The sequence below is a fragment of the Aythya ferina genome (assembly GCF_964211825.1).
Source record: "Aythya ferina genome assembly, chromosome: 7".
Classification (NCBI taxonomy): Eukaryota; Metazoa; Chordata; class Aves; order Anseriformes; family Anatidae; genus Aythya; species Aythya ferina.
This window is the reverse complement of record NC_140302.1, coordinates 34,246,903-34,274,847: the sequence shown is the minus strand read 5'-3', so window position 1 is coordinate 34,274,847 and position 27,945 is coordinate 34,246,903. Positions and strand designations below refer to the sequence as shown.

The 27,945-nt window shown below is 48.5% G+C and overlaps 1 protein-coding gene and 2 long non-coding RNA genes across 7 annotated transcripts in view; 2 read left to right on the top strand and 1 right to left on the bottom strand.

Moving 5' to 3' along the window:
• The window catches only part of CTBP2 (C-terminal binding protein 2), a 115,494-nt gene that overhangs the window by 70,014 nt on the left and 17,535 nt on the right, over positions 1–27,945 (top strand). The gene's annotated exons all lie outside the window — the stretch shown is intronic.
• LOC311439830 lies at positions 635–10,354 on the top strand. Its single transcript, XR_014695036.1, has 3 exons — positions 635–1,264; positions 8,301–8,396; positions 9,915–10,354. It is a non-coding gene; the product is annotated as an uncharacterized lncRNA (long non-coding RNA).
• LOC311439828 lies at positions 6,428–27,642 on the bottom strand. 2 transcript variants are annotated; one of them, XR_014695033.1, is made up of 2 exons: positions 19,754–27,642; positions 6,428–8,173 (listed from the first exon to the last, which is right to left on the bottom strand). It is a non-coding gene; the product is annotated as an uncharacterized lncRNA (long non-coding RNA). The 2 variants fall into 2 exon arrangements; XR_014695034.1 differs by lacking the exon at positions 6,428–8,173 and adding an exon at positions 15,657–17,415.

The window sequence follows — 27,945 nt, the reverse complement described above, 5'->3', positions numbered from 1 at the left end:
CATCGCAGCGGGGTGGTGGCAGACGAGATACCCTCAGGCTTCCCGCTACGTGTTGCAACCACTGACTTGCTGGGTCTTCATCGTGCTTTACAAGCTGCCACAAACTACCACGGTACTAAAAGAGCGTTTTAGGAAGCTGTAGCGTTCGTATTGCTCTGTTAAATGTGCATCTGGCACAGGAAAAGAATCCGAGCCACACACGGGGGTAGTACTTCTAAAAACACCTGTCTGTAGCCTTTATGTACGGGTTTATGAGTCTTCCAGGAGGAGAGGGAGGTCAGTCTCATTGCATTACTGTGTTTTTTTATATATAGGTATGATATCTTTGTATGACAGAGCTACCTTTCCTGCTGAGGAGGCTGTTTTGAAGGGGTGAGCTCTTTGCATCAACTCACAGACTTCACTACAAGTGAGATAATGGTGCACACTTAAGGGATAAATAAATATTAGGGCAACAGCCTGCAATAAAGCCATTTAGAGTCATCTGTTAAGAATTAAATGAGTTTGTGAGGCCCATCAGAACGAAGTCTTGGCTTGCCCTTTTCTTTCTCTTCTGGTTGTCCCAGAGAGTTTGGGTGCCGATTCTGTAATTGGATCCCTGCGGGTGGAAAGACGTATCCAGTGAATGGCTGGGGCTTTTGGAAACAGCATGTGTGGAGTGGTTTACATAATTCCTGTGTGTGGAATCGTGGCTAATTACGTAGCGAGTCAAAATATGCTTTGGAGGTGGAGCTGCTGGTGCTGTGTTTAGTTAGAGTTGTCCAGCACCCCCTAGTTCAAGTCTGTTCCCATTTGCTTGTAATTTTGCTACATTTTAAATCTGTTTGAGCTGAAATTTTCCATTTCATGATGGGTTTTTACCTCGGGGTGAATTTAAAAAAAAAAAAAAAGAAAAAAGAAAAAAAGTTCCAGCAAAAACTGTTGAGCCATGTCTAAGCGGGAGATGCTGAAGAATGTTGTTTTTGCTGTGCCTGAAACAAAGCAGAGCCCCGAGCCTGCAGCCTGGCAGCCGCAGTACCCTCCTGCTCTGCTTTGGAAAAAAAAAAAAAAAAGGGTCTAAATAATTTTGCATCTGAGTTGCTGCGGTGTCAGGAGTGTGCCTGTTATTGTTCCCGAATTTGGGGCAATTTCTTAGCTTTTGAAGGAATGAAGTTGGCGCGTGACCCCGTTGGCCACTCGTGCTGAGGGCTGCGCTTGCTGTGCAACACCTCCCCGTGCTGCAGGCTGGTGGGCACGAGGTGGGGAGCTCTTCTGGAGGCTCAGGGTGAGTACAGGTGGGAGCAGGGTAAATCAGAGCACAGGGGCAGGACAGAGCCTTTGCCAGGAGGCGAGAGCAGAGCTCACACACCTGGCCCTCAAACAGGCACAGCCAGAAATAAGCTGGCCCCGCTGTTCTCCTTCATGACCACCTTGATTTTGATTTTAATTTATGGTGGTCTCAAGGTGCATGATGCTACAGGTGTGTGTTATTCCTGCCTGTCTGTAAGCCTGGCAGTTTCCTCCTGCTCTTCCTGGGCTCTCCGGGGTCAGCCTTCGCTCTGCATCATCACCGCAGCGACTGCAAACCATCAGCAGCAATAACCCTCAGGGCAGAAACTCACCTGCCTCACATTTTCATTTAGGAATCAACTGCAGGGTGATATTAAGTGTCATTTTTTCTCTGTGACCTGTGGTAGAAGAAGGTGCCCAGCAGTGCCCAGCTCTGATGGCACACGGTGGCACCCCTGGTGTGTGGCATCCATCACTCCTGCAGGGCACTCAAAGCATCACTTCTGCTGCCCAGCCTGCTGCCTGCTCGGCTGTCCTTTATCCTGTGCTTCTGAAAATATGGTTAAAAAAATATAAAGTAATACCAGGAGCTAGACAGGGGGTGAGGAGCAGCCCTCAAACGTTGCTGGTGGTGCTTTTGGGAACAGCCTGGCTGGGAAGCCAGAGGAGGAGCTGCAGTGGCAGCGTGCAAGGTTGTGCTGTCTTTTCCTCATCAGATGTAGACACTTAACAGGGACGAGGCAGTGGTGGTGGCACATCCAGGATGTGTAATGGCATGTCTTGTGTCTGTGTAAATCACAGGTTTCCCAGCCCTGCTGAATTCCTCCCTGATGATCCCAAGCACTGCCCCTGCTCAGCACCTTCGCAACTGCGCTACCCTGCTGTCTGCAGCTCCAGTGCCATGAAATTTTAATGCCTGGCTTTATAGGTTAAAGTTTGCACTGACATTTATGAGTCAGTTAAGCTTTCAACACACGCCCAGAAAGTGGCAGCCCTGAGATGAACAAGAAGCGAAGAGAAAAAATAATTGCAAGGCCAAGCGAGCTCAGACGTTTCCTGATGGAGTTCTCGCTTTGGGATTTGTCATTTTCCAGTGGGAAATAGTGTCCTTACCCATCAGTTTGTGCCACCAGAGCTGTCTGTACCTTGCAAAATAGCAGAGCCGTTCAAAGTGCCACACAAGCCCTTTGTTTTCTTTCAGGTCCTTTGGTCCTTTGGTGTGTCTGGTGGCTGATAAATGCCAGCACGGTCACGTAAGACTTTTCAGAGCTCAATGCACGAGTCCCTTGGCTTTTTGAGTCACTGATTTATATTCTGAGCGGCACCTTAGTGTCCTGTTTGGCTGAGGAGTCTCTGATTCTACCCGTAATCCATATTTGCTGTAGGAATTCCTCAAGTGTTTGCCTTCCAGTCACTATGGTTGCTGCAAGTGGCCTTGACCCTCCCCAGCCACTCATTTATCAGTGGGAGCGAGGCACCAGCCTGCGTACGGGTGGCTCTGGGCTGGCCCCAAGCCCTCGGCTACAACAATTTGTCCCAAAATGTTGATGATGGTTTTATCATCACCGGAGTTACCTTGGTCCTGGTTAATTCATTTCAAAGCTGGACAAGAATTCCGCATTCCACGTCTCTGCCAGCGGTGGAAGTCAGTGCAGACCATATAGAGTAACGCCTGAATAAATATACCACGTAAAGGCAGGTCCTGTGGAAAATGCAAACTTGGATCTATGTCAGGGGTACATTTTGCTTGCTTTTTATTTCGGTTTCTCATGTGTAAAAGTGGGCTTAATATTCACACAGTCAATTATTGCGTGTGGTGCACTTTCTTATCATAAAAAAAAAAAACACAACCCTCCATAAAAGTGCCCCTGAAGAATTGTAATGGTTCTGGCTTTTCAGCACTATTTGAACAGTGTGTGCTTGAGGTTTGGGCTCGCACACCAATAACAACAGAAAACAGAATAGGCTCCCATTCAGCTAGCACAGTCCATTCAGGCTGAAAAATAGAGGAACCTTGCCCGTGGAAGCAGTTTGGGAAAAGTATTTTAAAGCTACCAGGCAGTCAAAATGCAAGGTGTACAAGCAAACTGAATCCTGGCAGCCTTGTTTTCCAGGCCCTAGTGTTCTGTTAGCATGGTAGTGTGTAGGAAATAGCTGGTTATGAGGCACTGCCGTGCACGTAATGCCATGACACGAATTGTTCCAGTGCTCAGCATCCCCGTGTCCGGAGCCCTGCCTGCGTGAGGGGCTCGGCACTGACTGGGCAACTCTGCAGAGCTGCTGCCTCCGCTGCTGGCTCCTTCCTGTAATGCAATGCTGGCCAAAATTAGTATGTTTGATATTTGGGTGGAGGAATTTTCTTCTATTCTTGCAAATTTGAATGCCAAGTAGCATCTGATAATACTTATTTTTGCTGCTTAGAAATAGAATCCTATTATCTCAGGAAATTCTTATCACCACTAGTCATTTGATGAGAAACAATGAGTTAAAGATGATATCAAGTGTGGAAGAAACTGCTTGTCCTGGGTAAAACTGACTTATTTAGAACAAATATAGAGCTTTTTTCTTTTTCTTTTTTTTTTTTTTTTTCCTAGTGGATTTGAGCTTCTTTGTTCCGTGATTACGAAACACAGTACAAGGATTTCCCCCACACAATAAAGCTTTTCATATATTTTTTAAGTTTCCACCTCAAAGCACATAAACCATCAGGCTTTTAAGGAAGGGTTGCTTACCACACTTGGCCTAGACAAAAGGAAAAGTTAGTCTGTCAGATGCTCTGCCATTACTCCCTGTGCTGATTTAATTTCTCTGAAGATCTGTCTGGCTGCTCCCAAGATTCATCTTATTTCACTTATAGAGGCTTCAGAAACCATTTCAAATTCACACGAAAGCTGGATTACACCTCGTTTTACCAATCTGGGCAGTGGCAAGTGTGCCACACTGCACTGTTTTTAATTACCTCTTAGTCATTCACAGGTTTTGTTAAAATTTTAAGATGTTTTTAATATTGGACACGATCCTATGGATGAAGAGAGTTCCAGCAACCTCAGTGGGTTCACAGGCATTATTCAAGCTTACTGACCTTATTCCCTGATTTATTTTCAACCCTTTTGCTGTGCTGAATCAAGAATTCGCTCTGTTTGAAAGCAGAAATTTTCTGCTTTGGGACAGAGGTGTGGTGTATCTCCCATCTACAGGTATGCTGTTGTCCTTGCAGCAGGGAGGCAGAGGTGCTCGAGTAGTTTTCCAGTTCTGTTTAGATTTATTTTTTTTTATATACATTCACTTACGTGCAGTGTATCTCCTGTGACATGCCACAGGGGGATATGCATGACAAGATGTAGGACTTGAGCCAGATATGAAGCCAGCCTGACAAAATCCCCCAGGCATCCGGTAAAGAGTAAGACACATTTAGATAAGGTTACAGAAAGGAAAATAAAAAAAAAAATCATGAATTTGGTATGCAATCGCGTTGTAATAGATATGTGACTCGAGCTATTGCAAGAAGTAGAGCTCCTGTTTCCTGAGACGTGGGTGCTACATGCACAGAGGTAGGAAAAAATACTTCTGTTGTGTTCTCCTTGCATTTAAGCCCACGTTTATGGTAACTTAATACGCATCTAACTCTTAATTCCACCTTGTATTTTTCCATTTTCTCCAGCCTTAAGACAAGGTTCCATATAACAAGCTTTCTAACTTCAAGTCATTAATTAAGAAACAATTACAGCTGATGACTTCTATACCATCAACTTAATTTTTCATCCTCACCACATTTCCCATTTAAATTAACTGGTTTATGGATTAACACGTTGTCATGTCTGGTGTCTTGTTATTATTTTTTTTTTCTCCTTACTCTAAATCCTCCTTCGCATTTAAAGATTACTCAGAAAAATGACAATACCCCCAGAATACGCAAGGAGACAGGGAGCTGAGCATTGTCTGAGCAGCAGCCTCGGGGCAGCCCTGTCGACGTATTCCTGAGCTCCGGCGTTTGGGAACGCGGCCGAAGGCAGGGGGTGGAAGTTGGAAGTTGGCTGCTTCGCCTCTTCCAGATACGTGATGGGAAATGCTCAGTCCTCAAGGACGGATGAGAGTGGGATGGATTTTCCTCCCAAACATGAGCAAAAACTCCTATCTGCCTCCTAAGTTAGAATCCCTCCTGGACTGACAACGTCTGGATCCGGACCAGGTTTTTAGGTTTGATTCCGACTCTGCTGAATATTTACTAGTAAATATTTTGACAGGAGCGGGACATCTGGCTATACTAAAATAAAGCTGCAGAGAAATGCATTACACAACTTTTCTTTTATATTTTTCTGTATCCACGAACAGATGTAAGGGATCTCGGTGCCAAAACAGTGAAGGTTTTCATTATGTGTGTTATATCCGAGAGCTTTCTTCAAAGAGCGAGTTTTCTAGAGTTGGTCGTGCATTTTTGTTGCCTTAAACTTCAATGGTATTGCTAATTTCTTCATGACACTTTTATATAGCTCATTAGCTTAACTCTATTAACTTGTTTTGTCTTTTATTTTAGATAGTCTTCGTAGTGTGTTTTTTTTTTTTTAAACACTCTCTACTGCCATCTAGCACTTCAAAACTTATTGATAAACAGCTTCAGTTCACAAAAAAAAAAGCCTAGAGTTAGAGCTTGGCACCCACTTTTGAGAGAAAATAGTGTCACTGCCTGCTGGTAATAGCAGTTTGGGGATATGAATCAGCCAGTGGACCTAAACAAGGATTGTGGGGTTGGCACCTTTGGCCTTGGGGTCACCCTACCAGGGAGGAGCCGTCCCCAGGGATGGTTGGGGACCATGATAAAATGTACCAGCAAATGGGATCCCTCCCCACCAGATACTTTGGCTATTGCCATACAATAATAAAATACATCAATCTTCTAGAAAAGCAAATAACAAATGGCTTTTAGCCAAAATAACATTCCTTCCTGGTTTTTGTGTGTGTTTTCTTTTGGTTTGTTTTTTTTCTTAAATCTGTGTTGAGTCTGCAAGGGACGTGCATGTTTCAAGCTCTTGGCATCATCAGGGAAAGTAAAGCAGCAAGACACCCTGAACTCCAGCCTGTTTATCTCCTCGAGACCATGTTACAACCTAGTAATTAATTATTTTTTATGCAAAGCCCAGACATGCATGGCAGAGTTCAGAATTATAATATATATTCATTTAACAATGGATTTCTCTACTGCTTTCTGGGACAGATATAATTCCCATGCTTTTCATTACACATGCTATTTAAATCTTGATCCTGAACTCTTATTAAAAATGATGAATTTTGACCTCAAGGTCTAATACCCAGTTTTGGAGACAAGGTGCTTGATGTGATTTCCAGAGGATTATTTTTAAGAGCATTCGTAGATTAGATCTTTGCCAATAGTTGAGGGATGTGCCCAATGAACCTTGTCTGCTGGCTTTTCGACTGCCGTTCAGCATCCAGATTGATTTTTATTCTGTAGCCCTTGACAGTGTGTAGTTTCATGGCACAGGGAGACATCTGATATTTTTATTATCCCTTTGTTGAACCAGGAATGTCACAATACTTTTTTCTGCTGACTTTTACTGGACTCTCCCAATACTTGAAGGCAAAATTGTTTCTCACTGAAGTTTCAAGAGCCTGTAGGGCTCATTCCAAAGGCCGAAAGGATGTTTTTCAGCTGGGCTTCTTGTTTTTAAACATGATTTTTTTTAGATGACTGCTAGCCTCCTGCATTTGTTAGCCACAACTTGATTTTGATCCCTGGCCGCAAATCACCAGGGCTTTGCCGGGGGAGCCGGACAGCATGAGGTGATGAATCCTGTGTGCTCCTTGGGGTGCTTCTGCTCGGACCCTCATTCTGCAGTAAATACGAGGTAAATCCAGGTAGTGTACCCCTCAACAAAAGACGGGTGAAGTGCCTCTGCTTGGAGACTCGTCGGCACATGGCGATGTGAGATGCGGTGCTGGCTGGCAGTGGAAAGGAAGAGGTGGCCTCACTGCTCAAAATTCCCACGTGCTCATTGCCTGCACATCGCTGGCTGCTGTGAGCAGCCCCGTTTGAGTGTAGTCAGTGGGGTTTGCAGCCAAACCCGTTTCTAAACCCCATTTTGCCCGCAGCACGGCGAGGCACGCGGCAGTGCGTTCCTGGGGCGGGTCGCGCATGCGAGCCAGCGGTTACGCTGAGCTTCCATCCAGCCCCAGGGCGAGCTGCACGCGGACGTCAGCTTTTGTTTTGCGCTTCAAAGTCATCAAAATACGGAGTTACATAGGGCAGTGATTGTTTAATAATCGGCTGATCTTAAGAGTGTTTTGTTGTACCGCACCGAGTTGGTATTTGAGAGGGTTTTGTTGAAGTTACAAAGCATCCACGCTTTTGGTTTGGAAATTGGTAAAAGCATGTGGCAGGGCTTCAAGCGCTGAGTGCTTTCAGATGCTGTTCTGTTCCTTTGATTATTGAAAATGATTCCTGCACAATCCTGCTAATTTTCTCTTTTGTACGCCTCCAATTTCAGGAGACTGTTAGAAAGTCCATCTATGCAGAGTGCTTATTGCCGCGGCGAGAGAGATTTTTTGCAGAGCCAGATTTGAGCAAATGCAGTAATTTCCAAGGATTTGGAACATTGTCTTCCTGCATTTCTTCCCGATTTTTTTTTCTTTAACGTTTGCGCGCACGTGTGAGCAACATTTACAGCACACTCATGCTATTCCTTCTCTGCTCCGTAGCAGCCATCACATCCCACCGCGTAGTTGAGCACCAGCTCCGTCCTGCCTCCCAGCACCCTGCAAGGAGCAGACACCCAGAAAAGGCTCCCCAGCCACCAGGGGTCATTAGGTACAATCACACGGGGTCCTGGAAAGCCCAGACACCGAGGCATTTATCCCACCGTTGGCTTTCCGGTGCTCTGTACCTTGTCACCTGAAATCACAGTACAAACACGGATTAATCTTAACGCCGTCTGACTGTGATAGGTGTATATTATCTTATCCCTCTTGATGGAAGGGGAATCTGTGACTAAGAAATTAATCAATTTGCTTGCTGGCAGTGGTAGAACGAAGTATAAAGCCTGGGTATCCTGATACCTGCTCTCTCCATTAACACGAGATGTACTTACCCTCTGGAGGATTCGTCACTACAACAGGTAGGATTCCTTTGCCTTGGAGAGGGAAAGAGCCTTTTTTTAATACTGATTCACCTTACAGTTTTTGCCCACAAAGAGATTTGGCATATTCACTCTGTTGTTTTAAGTTCTGCTTTCTCCCAGAAGAAAACAATATGGGAGAAAACGTCAACATTTTGCTGCATGCAAGAAAAAAAAAAAAAAAATCATGTTTCATGTAAAAAAACAATATTTAAACTTGTAGTTGGAAAGTATTTTAAAATAGTAAAAAGCAAAACTAAGAAAAAGTGTACTGTTTTGTTGCACAGGGTAATCTCTCCAGCAACTTGCTTGCAGAATTTGAAATGAAATGTTTTACATCGATGTGAATTACATTTCACATCCAACCTCCCCCGAGTCAGTGCTGCAGACACCAAAAAATGTTGTTTACAAATTTGTGTTGCAGATTTAGCATCCTGATTTCTTATCACGGTTTTTACATACATAACAGGTTTGCTCCTCGCTGAAAGAAAACTGAGCTTCCTGGCACTGGGGGAGATGAGTGTTTCGGATCCACTGGGAACGGTTTCCCGAGCCATATCTCATTCCCTGCATTTTGACTGTGGTGTCGAAATGCTGGGCCCACCTTTCTGCTCCTCTGTCATTACTTGTTTTCAGAGCACATCTCTGTAGCTGCTGTATCATAGCAAAATTTACCATACATTATACCAACACTAGATTGAAACCCAGCGTATTAAGTCACAACTGTGCATTTTTCACGTGATCTGAAATACCAGAGCACTTAATCTCTTGATCAGCTTTTTTTTTTCTTTTTTTTTTTTTTTTGCTTTCATATGTCTTTTTTTTTATCTCCCTAAATACCTCGAGAATTAAAAAGGAAAATAAATCTTCTGCCTGTCCCTTGGTCCTTCATCTCCCCCTCACGTTGGGAATGCTGGTGCCAGCGCCTTTTCTCCTCTCCCCAGAAGTGCAGATGAGCTCAGTTGGGTTGGGTTGTGCTCCTGCACCTCCGCGTCCTCTCCTGGCGATCGCTGCCTGGCTCTGAATTCAGAAATAGCTGCGGAGTTACTGGCATTTGCACAGGAGCTGCTGCTAAGAATGCGAAAGGAAGAAAAAGAAAAAATCCTGGCTGCCCATCCATAAATATTTCATTCCGGTCATTTTGTACGCGTTTCTTGATTCAGGGGGAGTGCAGCATCCTCCCACAAGGACCCGTACCACATAGCTTGGGGAAAAGCCCAAGTCCCAGTGGGTGTGTGAGCTGCTCCGTGCCCAGGCTGAAGGGAGACCAGGATGGGTCTTCTGCCCCTTCTCAGCCCCATGTGAGCTGAGCCAGGCAGGGCATGGCCACCGGGGTTGGGTTGAGCGAGGTCTCTTCTGCGTGTCCATCAAGGGACCCAAGAGTTTATCAAAGCCTTTGTCTTTTTAAGAGGCAGTAAATACTCAGAGATCCCTTCTGGCTTCCCGTGCAGTTGTTCAGGACCAGCACTTACAGAGTTTAATTGCTCTCTGACATGTTTTTTTCCCATTGTCTACCAGGGCTGAACATGGACTGATTTCTGTGAAAACAATGATGGAAGATGCCCCTGATCTATAGACAAGCGTTTTATTATTTTTGAGTATACATTTTTGGTAGCTTTCTTCTGCTGCTTCAGAACAAACAAATGGCACGGATCTCTCTGTATCCATTTGGGAATACATTTCAGCCTTTACCAAAATGTTGTGGTAATAAAATGTTTTTGTTTGCTAAAATGTTCTCTGCTTTATTTGTAAGCCACAAATGTGTCTTCCCATTTTGACTCTCACAAAAGAAGAAATTTTCCAATGCGCTTTAAGTTCGTTAGTTAATTCAATATGATGCCAATCAGATATTCTCCGAGAATTGCATAAATAATCTTTGGGGGGCCCGTGCTTTGCATGTCTGCATAATATCCAACATAATTTTAAAGACTGTGGTGCTTGGGGATGGAATTGGAGGAGAAAATGTTTGAAGAGGATTTATAATATTTACTGCAATAAAGAAATTTAGGGATTACTCAAAGATCCTGTCAGTATTTGGGTCAGAAATATAGCCCCGAGGTATTAGTATGATAGGCAAGTAGAAGCATTAGGCTGTATTAGTGATTTAGCTATCATAATAGCACAATAGTCTATCATGTGATGGCTAGCGCACTAAACATTTATTGTGGATTAGCAGTGAAAAACGCACAAGCTGTCTTGCAAACAGACCAGAGGTGGCTGTTACCCCTTTTACTGGGTCTGTCCTGGAAGGTGCACGTCTGAGGTGCAGAAATCTATTATCACAGCGGGGAAAGGCAAAATCGTTTCCCTCTAAATTTTTTAATTGGGAAAGGAAAATGTTGCTTCGCTCGCCGTGATTAACAAAATAAGTAATGATTGACCTATTCTTCTAGGAAAAGGAATCTTTGAGCGTAAGCAGCTCATGATAATTTAGATAGGTGTTTTGGGGAGCCATTTTAATCGCTCCTCTGCAAATGGTAACTATATATGGAAATTTTTATTATGTTTCCAAATAATGATTTTCTGTGTTGTGATTCCATCTAAATCCTTTTGCCTACTCTAACTGTAAAAAAAAAAAAAACTTAATCCATATGAATATTGAAAGACTGCTAGAAACAAATTGAGTTTTGTCTGATGTCTCTGAGTGTTTTTCCATCTCATAAACATGTTTTTTTTTTTTTTTTTTGAAGGAAACCAGAGATAATAGGCAAAAGTCTGCTACTCCTTTTTCCTTTGTAGGACTGGAGTTTAGATCCTTTGATCCTCCCCTCCTTTTCCGTGACCTCTGGTAGGGTCTTAAAATTATACATTCCAGATTACACCTCCACAATTTTCTGTCCTGGGATGATGAAAGGATTTGCGTATTATGATAATAATGTAAAGGATCCTTTTGGAGCGCAGTTAGTGTAGCTAATTTCAAACTACAACAAAAAAATGTAATTTCCAAAGCAAATTACAATATTCATAAAGTGTTAAACAGATACCTAACTAATTTCTAATCGCTCTTGTATTCCTCAGTATCTAGCACTGGCCTTTTTTTTTTTTTCGTCCTGCCTGCTTGCTCCCATTTAATTTGTCCTTAGCTGTGTGCAGTGGATTAGCGTTTCATCAGGGTGGATTAAGATTGAGCTGACACTGGAGCTTGCTTTTTTATTTTTGTATGTGTGCGTGGGGCCGTGCGGGTGCGTGCACGTTTCGTTATCTCACTGCTGATTCCTGCCGGCTGCTGGTACGGATGGGAGCAGTGACCTCAGGAGGAAGGCGACAACCAAAACTGATGAAAAACGTGTAAAAAAACAACATGTAAAAAAATATATATATAAATATATATATATATATATAATGATTCCCTGGGGAGAAATTGCTTTGAGGTTGCTGGCTGGGTTGGTGCAGGAGATTTCATCGGGCTGAAATGATGTCACATGGAGCAGGAGCTTTAGCAGTTTTATTTAGCTCCTAATCCCCGGCACTGCTCGGCCAGTTGTCCATGTGAGCGCGCCGTCCCGGGCAGCAGAGGATAAAGCATCTGGGCTGAGCGCGGCGGCCCCCTTCTGCACGGAGAGCCCTTCCTCCCGCCAGCCCGGAGCGAGGCCAGGTTACAGCGCTGCTGTATGCTTTGCCTGCTAAAGTTTCGAAGAATTAATAATTCAGGCGGCGCTCGGAAAGATAAAACCACGAAGGGAGGGCTCACGCCGCCGGGCACGGTCTGGTTTTGATGCTGGCCGGGGAAGCAGTGAGAAGGAAGGCGCCTCCTCTTCTCCATCCATCCCAGCGGGACCAAGCGGTGCGGTGGCGATGCCCATCCCCAGCAAGCACCCCAACATCGGCCGCTCGCAGAGCTGGGACGCCGCCGGCTGGTACGAGGGCGCCTGGGAGGGCGAAAATGCCTTCGAGTACCAGAGGCCGCCGGGCCGCAGGAGCTCCCTGACCTACGTGGGCAGCGAGGGCGGCTGGTACGAGCCCCTGGGCCTCCGTGCCAACGATATCATCTTGCAGGGCGGCGCGGAGCTGAAGCAAGAGGCGTACCCCTACCAGGATGCCGCCTTCGCCCCGGGGCCCCTCAGGAAGGGCTCGGTCCCCGACTTCGCCTACTGCGACCGGCAGGCAGCCATGGCGGGCCGGGGCGCCCAGGATTACTACAGCGACCCCTCCTTGGCGGCTAGATCGCCCAAAGACCCCCGCTGCTACCAGCCGCTGAGCCGGCCACCGGCGGGCTACGGGGTGCCGGGTAGCCGGCTGTCCTGGGACCCGGCCTCAGGTCGCCCACCCGTGCCCCCAGAAGCCGCCCGCCTCTACAGGGACCCCAAAGCACTGGACGGGCAGCGGCTGCGTGGCAGGGACGTCTCCCCGGCGCGGTATGGCGTGGAGACCCCTGGCATGCGGTATGCAGCAGAGCCCCCAGCCTTCCCTGGACGGCCGGCATATGGTGACGGGGCAGAGCGGCCACCTGAGACATCAGGGGGCAGGCAGGCAGCCCCCACCTGCCTGGTGGTGGACCCCAGCAGTGGTTATGGACCAGGACGGGAGGGCACGGGCACCAAGGGACCCTACGACAGCTACGAGGCGGTGGCGGCGGCTCCGTCCCACCCGGTGGTGCCGCCCGCGTTCCCTGGGCAGGAGGGGAAGAGGAGCTTCGACCCCGAGTTCGTGGCGCTGCTGCGTGCGGAGGGCGTCTCGGAGAGCACCTTCGCCGCCCTGCTGCAGCAGGGCTTCGACTCGCCCAACCTGCTCGCCATGATGGAGGAGAACGACATCAAGTCGGTGGCCCCCAACCTGGGGCAGGCCCGCGTGCTGTCCCGCATCGCCCACAACTACAAGGCGGAGATGCAGCTGCAGCGGCAGGAGCGCAGGAGCGGGGCGCTGCGCCCCAGGACCCGCTCCAACAGCTTCAGCCACCGCGGAGAGCTGGCGGGTGACTATGGGGTGCCCCTCACCTCGGGGCCAGCCGCTGATGGCCCTACAGCCCCACAGCCTCCTCTTCAACCACCCTCCCCGAGGGCAGGGGAGATGCACCGGAGGCCGTCCAGCGCCCCGACCCAGCACCTGCTGGAGACCACTACCTACCCGGCCTCCGCTGGTGCTCCTCAAGGGCCACAATTCCTCCCCGGTTCTGGATACAACACCCCCCTGCCTTGCAACGTGCACCCGCGGCCGGCCTCCACCTACAGCGCTCCCGCCGGCACGCCGATGACCACGGCCAACCCGCACGCCAGCCCCAAAACGGCGTACCCGACCACGTACACCGTGCCCATGGAGCTGATGAAGAGGGAGAGGACGGTGGCCTCGCCGGCCCCCAGCCCCCACGGCAGCCCGCAGCTCCTCCGCCGGCCGGGAGCACCCGGGGACGGGCTGGCCCCCACCGGCCCCACGTTCCCCGCTCAGCTCTCCCCGTACCCGAAGCTCAGCCGGCGCACGGGGCCGCCCGTCATCGTCTCCACGATGGCATCACCCGAACCAAGTAATTTCCTAAGGGTCTTTGTCCCTACGGTAGTTTAGAACCACCCTGTTGTTGCTTAAACCCCTAAAAAAAAAAGAAATGCAGGCAAATATATTTGGGTTTTGTGCCAAAATAGTAGGCGCTCTCCTGTTTAGACAAGGAGAGGGGAGTCCTCCTTGTGTAGGGCTACGCAGAGCTAAAGATGCTGGTTCTCCCTCTGCAGTTAAATTCTGAGTATTTTATTTGCTTAGCTAACTTCGGTTAAAAGTGAGCGGTATGTCAGATAATGCTTCCACCGTTAATCTTGGCGTTCCTGTTGTTTGTGGAGAACGGGAGATTAGATACTGCGCTCGCTGAGCAATTAGGACTACAGGGTTTGCTGCAGATTGACTTTTTACCACTGTTATCAGGCACAAATGTGTTCCTCGGAGGAAATGGTTAGCATTGTTTTGACTAAATTCATCAGATAGCTAATGGTGTTATTCGAGAATCGACTTACCTTTGGCCATTACCTAAGTCTTTTTCTTCTTATTATTAATTTGCTGTTTTATCAGGCATATAAAATAAAACCCCTGATTTCCTCCTAGAGATGCCTATAAGGGAAGCGATATAGCTGTTAAAGTAATAGGACCGTGCTTAAAACTAAAAGCCTGTCATTAAGCCCTGGAACAATAAAAATGAGTGGTGGCTCCTCTCCTCCCCTTCCCTTTCCCGAAGCGTTCGCCGCCGAGCTGCGGGGCCGGATGGCCTGGGCAGGCGTAGCTCATCCTCGTGGGCGATGTGCCCGGCTGATAACACCCCAAACCCGGCAGAAACCGCCACAAACACGCTGCTCCGTAAGAGGAAATTCGGAAAATCCGATGGTTTGTGGCTCGCCTTGCTGGAGCAATGCTCAGAGAAGCCCTCAAAATGTTTTTTCCCGGGAGCGAGCCCGCGAGCAAACAAGCCTCGAACAATGTAACCTACGAGCGCAGGCACAAAGCCTCAATAAAAGTATACCATTTATAGGCATAGCAGTGGTGCCAAGCCGGTGATGACATTCCACAGGAATCTAAATAAAGAACGATTTTGTGAGTGGAAATGATAAAGTTGTCAAAATGCAGACGTTTGGCGCACCCCTTTCCCTGGCTCGCCATAATTACGCAGCTAGAAGGTGGGTGCCGTTCCTTTCATGCTTATGCATCCTTTATGCAGCTGGCGCAGCGCGCTGATTTATAAAAAAAAAATTAAAAAAAAAAATATTAGGCAGCACGCTTTGTGTTGACGTGGATCACAGGCAGAAGTGATCCACAGCCAGGCAGTATTTTTAAACAAACAATTTCCCAAAGCCTGAAAATAAATAAAAAAAGGCGGCGTGGCGTAACGTGGGGAGCACGGAGCTGGTTGTGTTTGCGGTCGGTGCCGCCCTGGCACAAGGCACGGCTGGGGAGCAGCCTCCTCGGGTCGGGCAATCAGACCCCTCTGCCGCTTGCCTCGTAGGGAAACGCAAACCTTATTGTCTTAAAAACCTCGATATTGGGCATTTTTCTGGGAAAGAATTGCCGGTGCGCAACAAGAGGAAGCCGGCAGCGTTTCTGTGCTGCCGAGCTCTTTCTCACTACTCCAGCCTCTTTTTTTTTTTTTCCCCCTACAACCAACTCATTTGCATGAGGATGACATTTGTTGCTCCAGTAATTTCATCTGATAATGGCCAGCTTGCAAAGCGGATCTGAAAACATATTCCTTAATTATGTGTTGCTAAGCAACGAGAGGGTTTGGCCATAATCACAGAAAGATTATCTTCTCATTGAAGTCCCTGAAAGGTTTAGCTGAAGTAGGACCTGTAAAATTGTCTTCATTTTTATTTATTTCCCCTTTTTATTTTCCAAATAAGCCCGAGAGGTTTTCTTCCCGTTAAAGTGTATTTTAGAAGTAGAAGCCAAGGTAAGACCCGCTGCAGACGAAGGGCTGTGCTCAGGAGCGGAAGGCGTGGCGGTTTCTAGGTGTTGGAGCTGTGTTGAGGAATTACTCTTTAAGGAACACCACTGCTAAGGAGTGTTCACACTCACACGCGAGGTGATAAACCAGCACTCCAAATACGCCAGCGTGTTTGTAAAACATTGAGCGGATGGCAGGAACTTGACTCAATCCAGGAAAATCGCGTTTACCAGCGGGAGGAGAAAAGATGCATTTTTAGGAGCCAGGCTGTGCCCTTTGCAGTGGATACGTGAGTCACGAGGTGAAAGCAAGCTCAGTGTTAAACTCTGTCTCTAAATGGCTGCAGATATTTTCTGTCGATGTAGGTTGATGTCTGCTCGGTCAGCAGAGGCTTGTAAAATGTCTGTTGTAGTCCACCGATGTTTTGAAGCTTGGTATATGAACAGGAGATTAAAATAGACCATTTTGTGGGATTTTGTTTTTTTTTTGTTTGTTTTTAAAGTCTTGTTGGGCTGTGTATTGTAGTTTTTTTTTTTAAATGAGTGTTTCTAGACACCCAATTTGTGATTTTTTGTGCCGAGGCGCTCAGTGTGGATTCTGCACAGCTGCTGCTTACCTTGGGGCTGGGCAGAGGACGCGGCTCCTGCTGCCCCGAGCATCCGAGTGCAGGGACCGAGGCCTGGGCACAGGCCCCTCGTGCTGGTTTTGGGGAGGTAAGGAGAAAATCAGCCACGGGGACCTAGTGCTGAAATACCTGCTGCTCCTCGTGTCGTCCAGATTTCGTGTGTGGAGCCGTGGGGAATGGCTCCTGGGGGGAGAAACGCCCTCGCAGCCCGCTGCTCCTGCAGTCGTGCCATGCAGGGAGCAATCGCACCAAGTCAGCTCGGGGGCGAGCAGGAAAAGACCCTGCTGCCAAGCCGGAGTGACAAAACCGTGTCAGCCGGCGGGCTGCTGCCAGGGCGGGCTCGTGGCCAGTCTCCTGCTGGAGTAGGTGGTAATGCAGGGCCATAAATCCTGCAGGCCAGCAGCGATGGTGAGTGCAAACTGTTAAATGGTCACTGCTCAGACTGCTTGAGCCACGTCTCCAAAATGTTGCATTTTCCACCTAGTATGTTTGCTAGTGTTCTGACTGTATTACTCAATTTGTATTTTTGTGCCCAATTTTTCAGTCTTAAAGCAGTTAGCTGATGAGAAGTCCTGTACTTTTGTAGCTAGCCTGCACTTCTCCCTCAGGAGGAGCCTGTCCGATTTGTGTTCCTGGTGTTGGAGCTAGGGAGCTCCAGCAAGGAACCATCATTTACTGCAAACGTGTGTCTTGGATGGCTGTTCAACCTCTGGTTTACATAAGTCACAAAGGCAAATGATCATGGAGCAGGGATGCTGCCTGTGTCTGCACAGGGGTGAGGAGCGGGGATGCCCCATCAAGTCAGGGAGTAGCCAAGCCAGGTAAGATTTGGTTAAAATCCTGCCCTTTTCCTGCACAGGGAAAGTCAGGCTGAGGGTGGCCGCCTTCCCTGCAGAAGTAATTCTCCCCGGTGTGAAGGGGACTCATCTCCTGTTTTATCAGCTTAGAGCCCAGCGAGAAATGCCTTTCGCAGTGATTAGCTTAGCTCTGCTTCTACTGTTTAACACTTGACGGTGATTCTTTTATTGGCATTTTCCACCCTGTGACAGACAAAAATTGGGTTAACCACGCATCAGTTGCAGGCTGAAGCTTTCTTTTGGGCAACCCCCAAAGCAGAGAGGGCACAGGCAGGGGCAGGAGTCCTGACAGTTGTTCAAGGGAGGTTAAAAGCGCTAAATTTGCCCGTTCTTTCTAGTAACATGTTGAAATTGTAATAGCTTTTTATGGGCAGAGTATAGCAGCAATATTTCATACACAATGTAAATTCCATGAGCATTTGTTGATGTTGGTTTATTCCCTGCCCAATGTACCGTACAGCGGACAGTTCAGAAATCAGCTGCAGGTTTTCTTCTCTACGTCTTTCATACAGACTGTAGCATGTAATCACAATGTATACATGTAAAGCAGCTCAATTAACAATGCAGGCTGAAACAGCACCAAAGCGAGCTCCATGTACTGAATAAATCTGATTTAATTTGCACATTGACCTGACAGACCATAGCAAGTCCTTGGAGCCATTCCCAGCTAGCGCCTTACTCCAGGTGAAGTGTGTCTGGATGGCGTGCACTGGCAAAACCCCGGGCTAATTGTTTTAACTGGGGTTGTAACTTCCATGTGAAAATATTTAATTGAAGTAAGCAGACGTGTCTTGCTAGTGTCTGCTGTCCTGACAGTCACCGCGTCGTTCGAGAGACATTGATCTGCAGCGTGATACGGGCACTAGGTGGAACTAACTCGCACTGAGTTCGGGACAGCCTTAGAAAGGCTCACACAGACCTGGCTCGGTGTAATGTGCACGCACAGACCCTCACCAGCCTCCTTTTGGCAGAGGAGCCTGCAGAGGTGTGTCGCGTGTGGGTCTTCACATCCAAATTACCAGAGCTGCTCTCGTTAGAAGGGCGAAGAGCTGAAGAACAGTGTGTGAGAGAGGTGCTGGAAGCCACCTTGATAAAACATTGGCTGTCTTGGCCAACCTGCACACACGATTCACTGATTGCAGAAAACGCACTTTTAAAATATTTTTTCCAAAGGCTGAAATGTGCTTTTTGTAATGGTTTTATCAAAAGCGATATAAAAGCGTCAAACTCGTTCCAGGTACAATTCGTTGACTTTGGCTCCGTGGCAATAACAATGAATTTGGCCTGACAGAGGAGAACATGTTGTCAGACACACAAGTGTTGTCATCTTCAATTTACACTTCCCTTTCACCCTGTGCCTGGAGTTCTCTGTCACCGTTAGGACTTTCATACATCCAATCATTCTTGGACTATATTTGCTGGCTTTTTTTTTTTTAGCTTTCTCATAAGTAGTTTCCATAGCTACAAACTTAGTGTTCACAGAGGGAAGAAAAAATTTAAAGGTTTCTGATCATTATTGTATTAAACATTTTTTTTTTATATTCCTTCTGCTTGTCCTCCTCGCAGCATTACGCTGAGGACCAGCTTAATGAAAATGCTGCAGAGCTGAGCTCTCTGATATTTTTAAAAGCGAAAGTGGGTGCAGAGCTGGATCCTTAAAAAGCAGAAGACCAAAATCATTAAGTTGCAGACGTAGGCCATAGATTAGTGAGCTTTATATATAGCATCTGGCAGACGAGCCTTTGACTCCTGCACCTAAATAAAACCTGACGTTAGCAGCGTTCCAGTGGCTTTTGGTAAAGAAAGCTAGTTTATAATCTCTTGCCTGCTGTTCCCAGTGCTTTGTGGAGGTGAAATGCTGCTTGCTGCCCCTTCCCCGTGTTGTTTTCCCAATGCAGCATCAGTTTCACCTCTCGGGTGAAACTGGGCAGCCAAACCTCACGACAGCTGCGTGCATCCCCGGGAAGGGCTTGGAAAGAGGGGTGCCCTGGAAGCGAGGCAGGACCCTCTCCCCTTGCACTGGAGCAGCTTTATCCAACCAAACAGGAGGTTTGTGAGCGGCTCTGCATGGCCAGCACGACCGCCAGGGCTGTGTCCGGGGGCCTTGCCTTCTGCACTCGCAATCCAATTAGCTGCTGCAGAGCAGATGGAGCGGATTAGGGCCCGGCTTGCCTCCCTCCGCCCTCTCCCCCAACACGAGGGGTGTCGAGGCCAACAATCGGCTTAAACGCGGCTCTCATGGCACGTCCAAAGCCCTGCCTGCGTGGGGCTGCTGCACCCCAATTCCCCAGGGTGTCGGGTCCAGGCTGGAAATCCTTGACCCAACCCAAACGTGGGGTGGCCAAGGGAAAATAGGAGGGCAGAGGCAGCCAAGGAGCGGCTGGGAGAAATATGTGACTAAAAGGTCTTCTCACAGCTCCCAAAAGTGCCGTAGTCCCCCCAAAGGAGGGTGGTTTAGGCTCTATAACCTGAGAGATAAGCAGGTTGTTGTCGCTGTTAGAAGGAAACCAGTAGGGCTTACCTGAATGCTTGGAGCTGGTGAAGATCCTCGGTAAATACTGACAGAAACAGCCAAGAACTCATTCTATGCTTTATTTATGTATGCAGATACATACACAAATGAAGATGGGAGGAAAAACTGTCAAAAACATAATCAATATATTAGTCACTACCCATTTGGGTCAGCACTTGTGTGCAGACAGAAGCGTGTGCCAGGCGTGCTTTGGTTTGGTTATCAAGCAGTTTGTTATTTCCAAGGTTGACGTGCTGGCTCGGCGAGTAAATAAACAGAAGGGACTTTGCTCAGACAGCACACGCTATCATCAGTAATAATTCAGGATATGCTTTCAAAGGAAAAAAAGTCAGAGAGAAGAAAATAAAAAGAGGTCCCATTGAAATATTTGGGATGGCGTGGAGGTGGTGCCCAGGGGCTGCAGGACTGTGGGCTGCAGACGCCTGCTGGTGCACCCTTGACATCCTTGCTGGTCTTCTTAAGCCCAGCACCTTTTGCTGACGCTCGTTCTAAGGCTGCAAATCCCTGGGCAGTTTCAAGCTGCCTCCTACACACTGCTCTTGCTGACGGTGTGGATTATCAGCCTGTTCTCGTGACAGTCTGAGCTCTTTTTGGGGTTCCTGGCTATCAGCAACAGAGTGAGAAAAAAAAAGCAGGAATGGAAATGTCACTCAGAGAGCAGCAATGGAGCTTGTTCTAACATTTCCCTATTTTTTTTTTGAGAATTTCTTTCCAGAAAAGCATTTTCCAAAACAGGGCAGGGAGTGAAGTTGTACTTCCATCGGAACAAATGGCAGTTTTGCCATTGATTGCCACAGAAGAAAGATTTTGCCCTCTCCTACAAAAGCAATCAGCTCCACATAAGTTACTTTTATTGCATTTCTTAAAATTAGGTCTACAAAACCAATGGTTTCTTTAAGCAAGAGAAGCTGTAAATTTTGTGCATTGAATGCCCGTGCATTATTAAAAATAATAGGTTATATTTGTCAAATGGATAATGAGTAGGTTTCTTTCTCTGTTTTTCAGTATTTTAATGAGTACAGGAAATGTTTGCTATTTATTTGCTTTCAGATTTTACCGAGGAGCTCTGGAGATAATTGTCAAATTTCCAAGTGCGTATCAATATTTCATGAAGTGCTGCTTTCCCTCTGTACATTACGGAGTTGGGTTATTAGCACGGGCACTGTTATGGGCTGAAGCAGCACATGATAAGGAGTTCCACCTAACCCTGGGAAGTTTGCGACTGAAAATTTCTGCAGCAGGGCCGACGTGTGAAATAAACACCAGCAATATCGAGGGCTGAACGTGGTCCTGGCCGGAGGATTCCTGTCTCCATCTCGATTTCTACGGGTTGCGTGTTGAGTTTGGTGCCAGCGGGTTTGCCCAGCACGATGCCCATGGTTTGGTGGGGTGACACGCAGCCTCCCCCAGCGTTGTGTGGTTCCACAAGCTTAAAACAACTCCTGCAGCGTGGCAGCACGTCCCCAGCTTCCCTCTACCACCTCACCACCTCCTGCAGACACGCACGGCCAGCTCCTGGCCCCGCTTGCCCTGGTGCTCCCACCACCCGCTGGCCCATCCCTTACAGAGATGCTCGCTCCATGCAGGCCGTGCTTTGGAAAAAAAAACCCTCCACCCTTCTTACCACTAGAAAATTAAATGCATTTGAATTATTGAAGCCCGGGGACTGTTCTGCTCACCTTTCATCTCCCTTTGCATGGTCAGCCTGGCTGGGCCGGGTGGTGCTGGCGGTGTGCCGAGAGCTATTGTTCAGGTTGGGCTGCTTGCCACTGGGAGGTGCGCTCGTGGTGCACGTGATAGGATGTTTCCCCCTTCTTGGCTTCTGATATTTCAGTTTTGCATGAAATCCTGCTGTTCCTGTTCTCGTTACGGTCAGGCCGCTTGCCCTGCTTACCACGGTTTGGTTTTTACTCGACCTCAAACCCAGGTGTGCCAGACTGGCCTCTGCTCCTGTGAATGAAGTGCTAAGCCAGCCTGCCCAGTTCACTGCTCTGCTCTCAAGGAAGAAAAAAATAAATAAATTAACTTACAAGGTGAAAATGATTCTTAGATGCGTGCCCACCGTGCTCTGCTCTAGATTGTGCTGTACAAAAATAATGGGTAATCTAATGGGGCTTCTTAACCATTAAGAGCGACGGGGTTGCCGTGCATGCTTCCCCAGAAGTGACAGAAGACATCAGAAGAGGCTTATCTGCCTGGCTATGTTTTGGGTTGATTTTAAGACGAATGACAACGTGAGCTACGATAAACCAAAGCAGGTCGCTCGCGGAAAGCTAACGGCAGCATGAATCATGGTAGCAGCTGAGGAGGAGAAAGAGAAATGGCATTCATACAATATTGGCATGGCAAGAGTGTGTGGAGATGATGAATTTCCCGTGGCTCAATATTACAAAATTCCAGGCTGTAAACAGAGGTATTTGTCAGAGGGAAGGTGGTGCTCAGGGTCACAAGCGGGTGGTGCCTCGTGGAGCAAAAAGCTTCTTCGGAAGGATTTGCAGCTGTGGGAGGTGCAGGAGATGAATCCGGAGCAGATCCGTTTGACCGCCTTGTTGTCCTGAGGCAGTACAAGGAAAAGAGGGAATTTGGGAAGTCTGGGATAAATACGACTTGAGCTTGTGCTTGTTCTGAAGGGCTTTTCTCTCTTGGCAGTCGTTTCGTGTTAGTAGATGGGCTCTGTCCTGGGAACTGCAAAGTTAAAGTCCCACCATGTGCCACCGGTGCAGAGGTGGAGCTGCTCTCCTGTCCTTGGTGTCAGCCCGTGATGCCAGCAGGCAGGAGAGCGGGGTAGGATCAGCAGCGAGGAGACTGGTCTTTCGCAGTCGGGGAGGCAGGCGAGGCGGCGGGGCCATATGGGAAGCAGATCTCACAGAAGGACTGGGAGAGACAACATTGGCTCCGGCGAGGCTCGGTGCTCGGGAGGTTGCTGCTCAGAGCAGCTTGGTGTTACACAGCCGGTTACGGCACGGGAAGCTGCAGAGCCAGAGGAGATGCTCCCCGTCCTCCCCGGGGAACGAGCTGCTTTTGCTGCAGGAAGGAAGAGGCGTCGGGTGCCAGCAAGGAAGAGCGCAGCTGGGACTCCTTCCGAAAAGCCTCTCGTGCTCCTCCCAGAGACCTCAGGCTCCGGAGCAGCAGCTGGACTCGGGAAGATAAGCAGCAGTGCGATTGCTGTCTTGCTCTCCGTAGGTTGTGGTTTGGTCCTGGGCTGCCTGCATCCGATGCCAGGAGTGTGTAATTCCCCGCCGCGATGCCCCTGTAACGGGGAGAGCGCTCTGCATAGCGGGGCAGCTTCCTGGGGAATCTCCGATTTCATTTAATCCCACTCCGGGAAATTATTGGGCACACGACGCTAACATGCCTCTTACCTATTTATTTGTCTAATCTGTTTACAAGGCACCAAGCCAAAGCACCGCGGCGCTGCACACAAAGTCCGTGCTAAGAAATGCTGGACGGCCCCGCCGGGCTGCGAGCACCGCTGAGCACAGGCCAGGCTGGAAACTGCCCTGCAGCAGCACAGGGAGCAGCTCTCCTCCACTGCAAGCACATCTGGAGAAGTGGGGAGAGGAAGGAGGGAGGGAGGAGAGCAGAAGAAAAGGGCAAATACCAGAATTAGCAACAACAAGCCAACCAAAATACTGCAGCTGGACAGATGGTGCCCTAAAGGTAGAGGGTTTCTAAGAAAGTATTCCATGCTTGCGAGCACCACTGCGGGTAACATTCACAAAATGTTTGTGTTTCGAGTTTTTGGTGAGCTCCTCCTCGCAAGTTCATGTATTTACACGCTTTGTTTGTTGGCATCTAGCTCCTAGCCTGAACAGTTTCAGGAAATCTCCGACTCCAGTCCACCCAAAGCCCTCTGCAGCAGGGCTGGCAGACACAACAGGCAGCAGCACGGTGCTTGGTGAGTGAGTCCCAAGGCTTTGGGGTCTGAGCAAGGAGTTTTTCTGTTCGAATTTGGAAAAACAGTCATTTAAAAGCGTTTCTTAAGAAAATTGATTCCCAGATCTGAGATTTAACTCCACATCACGAAGTGTGCTCGGTCGCACAAGGTAGCAGCCCATCCCACCCCTGGAAACCATCCATGGCCCGTGCTTCTCCTTGGCCGGAGCCTTGTGCTGAGGGGAGGGATCGATGTGTTGGTTTTCCTCTACAGCCAAGTGTTTTCTCCTCCTGCTTTCCCTGGGTTGTGTCTCTGCGGACACAGCACAGCCGCCTCCTCCCCGGGAGCGCTGGTTTGGCACCAGCCCTCTGAATTTCCACCACTCGGAGTTTCCCATCTCGTGTCGGGATGTTCCCTGCGCCGGCTGAAGAGACGGGCGCAGTCTGAAGCATCTCCTGTCAGAGCTCATTCTGCTTTCAAGACGGGATCTCACTGTTTGTTCTGCTGATTAAATAAATGAATCCTTCCTGGTTAGCCCTCCTCTGTTGGCTTCATGGTTTGCAAGCCACCAGAGCAGGGCAGAAGGGTATGAGAGCCCCAGTGCCACCGTGCCAGCAGGGCATGGACTTGGCCAAGAGCATGGAGCAGCCCGTGATGGGAAGGGGGATTTCTTGGGATGGAGTGACAGCTTGTCAGGGCTCGGCAGCAGTTCCTTACCTGACACACCGAGGTCAAAAAACGGCAGCTCCTTCAATTTTTTTTACAATGTCTTAAACCACCGGGGGAATGTTTGGAGCCTGTCAGGATGTATTAATGAAGGCCAAGGCCGATTCACGAGCTCGTGCTGCTCTGCTTCAGCAGCAGGATTGTGCCGATGCTCAGCCCGGTAATTTCAGGTGGTTTCGGAGCTGATAGAGCCGGTTTCTGTTTCCCCCGTAGCTTCATGCACTATGGTTTTCACTTGCTCTTTGCCTTGACTGTGTAGCATTGTTTTCCTCCTCCTTACGAGCACGGCCAACTTCCTAATTAACTAAACCTCTGTGCAGCCACTGTGGCTGTTGCGTGGAGCCCTCTGTCCATACCGGTGCCTCCAGCTCCCCAGAAGATTTTGTTCGAGTCCCCTCGTACTGAAGGGAGGTAGGAGCCTGGGCATGGTGAGGGCTCTCCTTTAGCTCCACCACGCAGCACACCCACTGCCCACCAGCCTCAAATCCACCTCCGGCCACGGCAAATACTGCTGAGGTTATTCTTTTATTGGATTCTTACAAAAAAAAATTTAAAAAAAAGCAGTTATGAGAAATAAATAGCACTTTGTGCCGGGCTTTACTGCTCACTGGGCTTCGAGCCTGGAAGGATTTAAAAGTCATCACGCTCTGAGGGAAAGCTGCAGCGAGGAGGAGGAGGTGGAGGTTGCTCCAGCCAGCTGCTGGGGTTTGGGAATCGCTCGCCCTGCCCAGAGAAGAGGCTGGAGACGGAGGAGCAGCCAGCGCTGGCGTGGCTACACCCAGAGAGATTAGGCACAATGGGAAGCTCATTTTGCAGGGGTTTGTCACTTCCTTTACATCGTGACATGAACGTGCCAGTCTTTTTTTTTTTAATTCTTGTTGTTATCTGGCCTTGCTGGGCCTTGTCCTTTGTTCGTGGCACGCTGATAGCCGCGTGTTTGGGATGGGGATGTGGTGCCAGGCGTTGCTGTGCCACACCAGGGTGTGCGAGGAGGAACCCGTGCGCCTCTTCCTGTGCCTGCCAGCAGCTCTGCTCGGACTGGAGTTTGCTGCAAGTCCTGAAGACAAAGCCATGGCAATGCGTCACAGTTCAGTGCCTTCAATACCTCCCCGCGAAGCACATAGGCTTCTTTTCCCGTTTTCGTTCCCGAAGTACACCAAATTCAGAACACATGCGCTGCGTCAGGAGTACGCCGTGCCCTCCAGTGCGTAGGATGAGGCCTGGGTGCTCACCCCGTGGGAGCTCATCACGTCTGCTGCTCCACCAGCACCTTCTGCTATTTGTGTTCCTGGCAGGCTACAAATCACCCGCAGACACCCAGCCCTTCCCAACGGGGCACATCAGCAGCTCTCAGCCCTGTTAGAAAAGCGCCGCTTGCTGCAACACCCCCGGAGCATCCTCACCGTAAACCCAGGAGCAGCGATGGGAGCGTGCAACAAAAATTGCCCGGAGCAGCTCAGGCGGGAGGGCAAAGCCAGCAGGTAACACACGGACATCGTGCAGGGGCTGTGCACCGTGTCCGGGTGCAGGAGGACACCCACAGCCCTGCCGGGTGCGGGGCAGAGAGGCGAGGAGCTGCCCCGTGGTGGATCTGCTTCCCGTCCCAGATCGGCCCCACGTGGAAAGGAGCTCTCTGCTAGCCAAAATAAAGGCGCTGAGCCGTCTGCCAGAGCCGCTTGCAGGATCTTGCCTGCTACAGACAGAAAGAAATACGATTTGGGATAGAGGATACAAGATACATTTGCGAGGCATCTGAGCCTGATGCTACGGCATTCCTTCTTCCAACGCTGTTGTTGCCAATAGCTTCTCTTGCGCTCAGACCAAAACTATTTTGGGTGGAACATTTGCTCCCTACTTTCTAGCAAGCCTGGTCGCAGGAATGAGGAACGGATTCTTTTCACTAGCCACAGCTGGTTTGAATGATCCCCACACTGAACCCATTGACTCCAGGCGCTCCCCATGTGGATGGCAGGGAAGTAGCGACTGGTTTTTTGTTGAATTGCCCAACGGGGACAGAGGCAGCGCAGCAGTCTCGAGTCAGCTGAAGACTTGCATCTGAGCACGTGCCGGGGAGGAGTCCTTCGTGTGCTCTGCACCTAATGCTGGAGCCCCGAAACCCACTGGGGTCAGGTGGCTAGAGCTCAAACACGGCCTGAAGAGGGATCTGCTTCAATGCTCCTCTTTCAAGGTCTGCGTCTTGGAAGGAGCAACAAAACACCTCACTTCAGAGACCTCAGGAACTGATTTCCAGACACTGGCTGAGCTCCGCGTGCTCTTCTGGTAGGTGCTCTCTCCATTGTGAAGGACTTGGAACAAGTGTCTGCGGAAGAACCACCTTCCTTTTTCCATCTGAAGGAAGAAGCCATCAGGGACACAAACGGGCACAGATTTTTTCTTCTCACAGAGAGAGGACAGCAGTTTAAGGAAGATGACCCATTTGGGTTTATAACCAGAGAGGAGTTCAAGAAAACTGGCTGAAAGTAGTGCCACTGCTTGAAAAGGGGCTTGTATTCTTACATATTTCTTAAAAGGATCAGCTGCCCACGTGTTACAGATCTTTTTGCAATATTGAGTTTTTCCTTGTTCTGGCAAAGGTATTAATTAGAGGAATGGCTTACAGCGAGTGCTGTACAGCTTCCTCTTGAGTATTCGTGGAATGAACCATGAAAACACAGACATATTTATTTGTGTGCAGAACTGTTAAATGCTGGTTTAGCTGGGGTTGCTTCACCTCTTTGCCATGCAGTATGCACGCCTCGACTGCAGCCAGGGAGGTGGTTTCACATCAGGGGCAGTGACTGTGTGAGGGGCTTTGGGGCCCCGTAGGATGCAAGCACCACGTTGTCGCTGTAGGGTCTTCTTTTTCAGGGTCCTGGGAAGTTTTTCCAGCCCTCTCATAATGTGTATGATGTAAGGAAGTGTATAATCACGTAGGAAAAGATGTAATGCATCAGCATCTGCCTTGCCAACTGCTTCCTACTGCCAGAAGAGGAACTTTAGCAACTTTCTGAGGCTTTGGTGCAGGACTTTCCCTTTCTTCCCCCTTCCCTGCCATGCTCCTAAGTTAAAAATGAGATCTGGTTAGTTTTGCTATATGCCTTGGTCTTCTGGTGGGTTTGTGTCACAATTTTAAAATTAAAAAAATCAATTATTTTTTTTTTAATTGAGAATAGCCATAGGCTATACAACTACAGCTCTTAGGTTGATAGGTGATGGGCTTTACTGAAGCAGTAAAATACAGAAAACTTAAAAGAAAATGGCTTACTACCGTGATGTTCAGTGTGATTTACAGGTTTATAACTGCAGGCAAATCTGAAATATTTTCACTATCTTCCATATATATTATTAGATAAATCCATAGCCCACGCTTACCTACATCAGCGTTGACTTCTTTTCCGTGATATTGAAGAGACATAAAAATGAAGACATTTTCAGCCCATTATAGCTTAACGGTGTTTCAAGAGCAGTCAGTTCCTGTACAGCTTCGGGTTTTATTCCTTGCTCAATGCACTGAGGATGCCCATAAGAAATGCCTCCAGGCAGCCACGGGAGATGCAGTGCATCCTGTGCATGCACA